The sequence below is a fragment of the Rhipicephalus microplus genome, unplaced genomic scaffold, assembly GCF_043290135.1.
Source record: "Rhipicephalus microplus isolate Deutch F79 unplaced genomic scaffold, USDA_Rmic scaffold_230, whole genome shotgun sequence".
NCBI classification, from domain to species: Eukaryota; Metazoa; Arthropoda; class Arachnida; order Ixodida; family Ixodidae; genus Rhipicephalus; species Rhipicephalus microplus.
In genome coordinates, this window is record NW_027464801.1 from 241,667 (window position 1) to 247,427 (window position 5,761).

The following is a 5,761-nucleotide window of genomic DNA, read 5'->3' on the forward strand; positions in this document are numbered from 1 at the left end:
ACGTGCTCGCCGGCGACCGTCGCACGAGTACGGCAAAGTGCGTCTGCCGGGGCGGGGTTTGCGACGCGTACGCAATAGTGAGAACCGTCGCTCGGATGTTCGTCGTCTTTCGCCGAGCCAGTGCTGGCACTCCGGCGAAGCCGAACGGAGCCGATTCGGGCACGATATCGGCGTCTTTCCACGTGCTCGCCGGCGACCGTCGCACGAGTACGGTAAACCGCGTCAGCCGGGGCGGAGTTCGGGACGCCGATGCGAAAGTGGGAAGCGCCGCTCGGATCTTCGCCGTTTTTGGAGGAGTCAGTGGCGGCACTCCGGTGAAGCCAAGGTGCGCCAATTCGCGCACGATATCGGCGTCTTTCGACGTGCCCGCCGGCCACCGTCGCACGAGTACGGCAAACCTCGTCTGCCGGGGCGGGGTTTGCGACGCCGACGCAAAAGTGGGAACCGCCGCTCGGATGTTCGCCGTTTTTGGCAGAGTGAGTGCTGGCACTCCGGCGAAGCGAAAGAGCGTGAATGCGCCCACGAAAGTAGCGTATTTGGACGTGCTTGACGGCGACCGCCGCAGGAGTACGAAAAACCACGTCAGCCGGGGCGAGCGACCCACGGCGGTCTGGGTGCTTATCGCTGCTATTATAGGGGCACCCCGGCAGACGCAGAAAGAAAAAAAAAAAAAAAATGGGGACATGGCGTGCGTCACCGTGCGGCTTCGCAGCGTTGCCGAAGTCGCCGAGCCCTTCGACTGAGCCGAACGGCGGACAGGGAACGTTGGTCGGCCGTTCTAACCTGTCGGTGCCACGCCGAGACGTCGTTAAGGAAAACCGCGTCGTGGGCCTCTACGACGCCGTCGAGTCGTTGTACGTTTGGTGTCCAGCGTGTCGGCGGCGAGTAGCGGACACGTCGTTCACGACTTCGGTCTTTCGCAGTCGACGCGAACTTGCGGAGAGTCGTGGTGCCTCACGTTTTCGGCAGAAACCGCGGCGGAATTTTCCCGTGCGTGCGCGCACGACCTCGGTGCTGTGCCGTCAGCGTAGTGTTGCACAAACTCGTGGCCTACCCAAGGTGCGGTACGTTTGCGGCCGTATCCTCGGTGGGAATTTCGTGAGTAGGGTCGCAAATTCTACGACCTCGGCGGGTTTGAGAGCGACGTAGACTTGTGGCACGCTCAACGTGCCACACGTTTCGGGGCACACCCGCGGTGAAATTTTCTCGAGTACGCTCGTATTAGTGCCCAAGGAGGTCTGGGTACTTATCGCTGCTATTATGTGGGGGTTCTCGTGAGCGGCGTACGCGAAAGCGACCGGGTGTCTGATATGCGGCGGGCTTCGGCCTCGTCAAGCGTGTCCTCGGGTCTGCTCCAGGGGAATCCACGGCAGTCGTCTGCAGCCTCATCCGCTTGATGCGTTAGGGGCTGGTTGTCGGACGGTGCCGTTTTACCACGATATCGAGGTGTGTTCCGTGTCGTCCTCGGGCGATTCAGATGCGAAAGCGCCGAAGACGCGGGCGTGACCCGTCGTCTGGCGGCTTTGCAGTCTCGGCTCCGTTGCTAGTTCCGGCCGGTCCACCGACAGTGCAGCGGGCTTGGGCAACCCGCACGGCGCGACCGAGTCGATGCAACGAAAAAGAGCGAGCATGAACGTGCTTCTTGCCGCACGGCTCCCACTCGTCTTTCGGGAAGGTTGTGCCGTAGCGAGCTCGAACGCCGTCATCTCGGAGTGCAAAATAAGCGTGTTGGGGCGCCTGAAGGTGGCCTCCGCCGCACACAGACTGCGTCCGGCCCGCCGAAGGCGAGGACGGACGCGCAGTCGAACGATTACCTGGTTGATCCTGCCAGTAATCATATGCTTGTCTCAAAGATTAAGCCATGCATGTCTAAGTACATGCCGAAATAAGGCGAAACCGCGAATGGCTCATTAAATCAGTTATGGTTCCTTAGATCGTTTCTTCCTACTTGGATAACTGTGGCAATTCTAGAGCTAATACATGCAGTGAGCCTGGAGCCCTTTGGGTAACGGGTGCTTTTATTAGACCAAGATCGATCGGGTTTCGGCCCGTATTGTGTGGTGACTCTGGATAACTTTGTGCTGATCGCATGGCCACGAGCCGGCGACGTTTCTTTCAAGTGTCTGCCTTATCAACTTTCGATGGTAGGTTACTTGCTTACCATGGTTGTTACGGGTAACGGAGAATCAGGGTTCGATTCCGGAGAGGGAGCCTGAGAAACGGCTACCACATCCAAGGAAGGCAGCAGGCGCGCAAATTACCCACTCCCGGCACGGGGAGGTAGTGACGAAAAATAACAATACGGGACTCTTTTGAGGCCCCGTAATTGAAATGAGTACACTCTAAATCCTTTAACGAGGATCAATTGGAGGGCAAGTCTGGTGCCAGCAGCCGCGGTAATTCCAGCTCCAATAGCGTATACTAAAGCTGCTGCGGTTAAAAAGCTCGTAGTTGGATCTCAGTTCCAGACGAGTAGTGCATCTACCCGATGCGACGGCTCGGACTGAACATCATGCCGGTTCTTTCTTGGTGCACTTCATTGTGTGCCTCGAGATGGCCGGTGCTTTTACTTTGAAAAAATTAGAGTGCTCAACGCAGGCGAGTCGCCTGAATAAACTTGCATGGAATAATAGAACAAGACCTCGTTTCTGTTCTGTTGGTTTTTGGAATACGAGGTAATGATTAAGAGGGACGGACGGGGGCATTCGTATTGCGGCGCTAGAGGTGAAATTCTTGGACCGTCGCAAGACGAACTACTGCGAAAGCATTTGCCAAGAATGTTTTCATTGATCAAGAACGAAAGTCAGAGGTTCGAAGGCGATCAGATACCGCCCTAGTTCTGACCATAAACGATGCCAACCAGCGATCCGCCTGAGTTACTCAAATGACTCGGCGGGCAGCTTCCGGGAAACCAAAGTATTTGGGTTCCGGGGGAAGTATGGTTGCAAAGCTGAAACTTAAAGGAATTGACGGAAGGGCACCACCAGGAGTGGAGCCTGCGGCTTAATTTGACTCAACACGGGAAAACTTACCCGGCCCGGACACTGGGAGGATTGACAGATTGAGAGCTCTTTCTTGATTCGGTGGATGGTGGTGCATGGCCGTTCTTAGTTGGTGGAGCGATTTGTCTGGTTAATTCCGATAACGAACGAGACTCTAGCCTATTAAATAGGTGCGGGGTTCCCAGCACCTTACAACCTTCTTAGAGGGACAAGCGGCTCCTAGCCGCACGAAACAGAGCAATAACAGGTCTGTGATGCCCTTAGATGTCCGGGGCCGCACGCGCGCTACACTGAAGGAAGCAGCGTGTCTTTATCCCTGTCTGAAAAGACTGGGTAACCCGTGGAACTTCTTTCGTGATTGGGATAGGGGCTTGCAATTGTTCCCCTTGAACGAGGAATTCCCAGTAAGCGCGAGTCATAAGCTCGCGTTGATTACGTCCCTGCCCTTTGTACACACCGCCCGTCGCTACTACCGATTGAATGATTTAGTGAGGTCTTCGGACCGATGTCCGGCGCGGCCTTTCGGTTGCGCCGGTCTGTTGGAAAGATGACCAAACTTGATCATTTAGAGGAAGTAAAAGTCGTAACAAGGTTTCCGTAGGTGAACCTGCGGAAGGATCATTAACGGATTGTGAAGGGTGAGCGCCTCAGCTGCGTCTGCGCCCGACACTTTCTGCCGCTGACCCCGTTTGGACGCGGGGTCGGCTTTTCCCCACGGGGCTGCCTGAATGTGGAGCGGCACCCCGTGACAAATTGTTGCGCCCAGCGGACGCCAACACCGCGACCTTGGACGGTCGGCCAGGTGGCGGACGCGGGTACAAACGGCGCAACGCACTCATAGGTCGGCTTTCGACCCGCCACTGCACCGTGGCTCGAAGCGCTCGAAATGCGCGACCCGACCGCTGCGGGACCGCCTAGTACTGTAAACAGGAGCGGCGGAGCGCGAACGGCGAGTCGTGGTTACGTCGGTAGAAGGCGAGGCTGCGCGTTCCCGAAACGCCAGCCGAGTGCCCTCCCGACCGTTCGAGCGTGCAAGAACGAGACCCGACAATCGCGCGGCGACTGCCAAGTACGAGAGGAACGGCACAAGCGTCGGCGGTCGGTCAAGGAACTGGCGATGTGACGGGTCCGCTGTGCACCAGTGCATACCGTCCCGCCGTCCGCGGCAAGCGCCTCCGCGTCCTCGGGTGACGGAGGCTGCCGGTCGGTTCTTGCAGGCGAGGGATCTCGCTGGCACCGGTTCGCGTTGACGCGCGGCCGGTCATGGCACGGCGATGCGACGGCCGAGGTGCGCAGTACTCGATGGAGGAACCGCACGCTCCGATGACCGTCCCGCCCTCCGCGGCGTATGCGTACCGACCGTAATGGTTGCAGCAGCGCCGGCCGGCTTTTGAATTCGCCACACGAAACACGGTGCGAGATCGCGGTTAGGGGAGCGTCGACGTTGCCAGGCGTTTTGCTTGCTGCCGAGGGAAAGGCGGCACGGCCACGTCGCGCTCGTCGCGATTAGCGGGTCTGCGCGCTTTGGGAAGGTGCCGCAACGACTTGCCGAAAGAGGAAGCACGGAAGAACGAGGGACTTGGACGTCCCGACAATTGAACGCACTTGCGGCCAGGCCCTTGCTGGCTTCGTTCTTCCGCCTCGAGTAGGCTCGTACGCGGCTCCGGCGCCGAAAGTGGTCCTTGGCACCGACTTCGGTGGACGTGGGAAGTGCCGCGCAAGTACGGCGCGCCTGGCTCCACCTGTTGGCTAAAGTAGGCAGCCGGATCGGCATTTTGGTGTGCGGTGGCAAACCGTGGATGCGAAAAAAGCTTGTGCGATTTCGTGGAACAAAAAGCGGGGGTCCCCCTTTTTATGCGGAGGAGACCGACCCGCCTGCCGTGGTGAACCGCGACGCCACGGTAAAAACGGGAGAGGCTTGTCGATGGGACCGTGCATCCCGCGCTCCACGGAGGCCGGGAGGCGGCCGCCCGAGGAAATGTGTAGCCGTCGAGGCCCGCATCTGCGTGCACTCTTATCCAAATGGGTGTACCGCAGGCATTTTCTGGTTAGGCGGGCCAATGAGAGCGAGCACACAACGATACCTACGGGTCCGGCTTGGAGAACCGGCTTCGACGCCTCCCGAGTATTTATAGAGGGGTGGACCACGAAAGCACTCGCAAGTAGCGAAAGCGAAACGCCGTCCGAAACACACCGTTTGCTCGATTTGCGGCAGCCGAAAAAGGCGCGGCAGAGTTTTGGAGTCCAAGCGTGCGCTGAAAAGCGCCCTTCTTGGCCACTGTTTGGCCGAGTGCCAGAAACGTTTGGTTTTGACTGTACGGAATTGAACAAACACTTTTTCACGACTCTAAGCGGTGGATCACTCGGTTCTCGGGTCGATGAAGAACGCAGCCAGCTGCGAGACTTGGTGTGAATTGCAGGACACACTGAGCACTGATTCTTTGAACGCACATTGCGGCCTTGGGTCTTCCCTTGGCTTCGTCTGTCTGAGGGTCGGATCACATATCAAGAGAGCCTTCGGCGCACAAGGGAACGTGAGCCGTCGACTCGTTTTGACCGCGTCGGCAACACGGACAGCACGCTGAACACCTCACAGCGAGCGCCAACAGCGGCCACTCAAGGGCGAGACGGTGGCGACCGTCGTGCCAGAGCCCAACCGAAACGGGGGCGACCGACTGCATTGAGGATGTGGCACCTCGTTGAGACCGCCGCAGGACTTCGAGTCGGAAGGAAGCCTGCAGGGAAAGTGCGGTCGAGGT

The 5,761-nt window shown here is 58.5% G+C and overlaps 2 non-coding genes across 2 annotated transcripts; both read left to right on the top strand.

Annotated features, from left to right (window-relative positions):
- Positions 1–1,811: 1,811 nt before the first annotated feature.
- Positions 1,812–3,626, top strand: LOC142792637 (small subunit ribosomal RNA). Its single transcript, XR_012891090.1, has one exon. It is a non-coding gene; the product is annotated as a small subunit ribosomal RNA (ribosomal RNA).
- A 1,719-nt stretch (positions 3,627–5,345) lies between these two features.
- LOC142792625 (5.8S ribosomal RNA) lies at positions 5,346–5,498 on the top strand. Its single transcript, XR_012891078.1, has one exon. It is a non-coding gene; the product is annotated as a 5.8S ribosomal RNA (ribosomal RNA).
- The last annotated feature ends 263 nt before the right edge of the window (positions 5,499–5,761 follow it).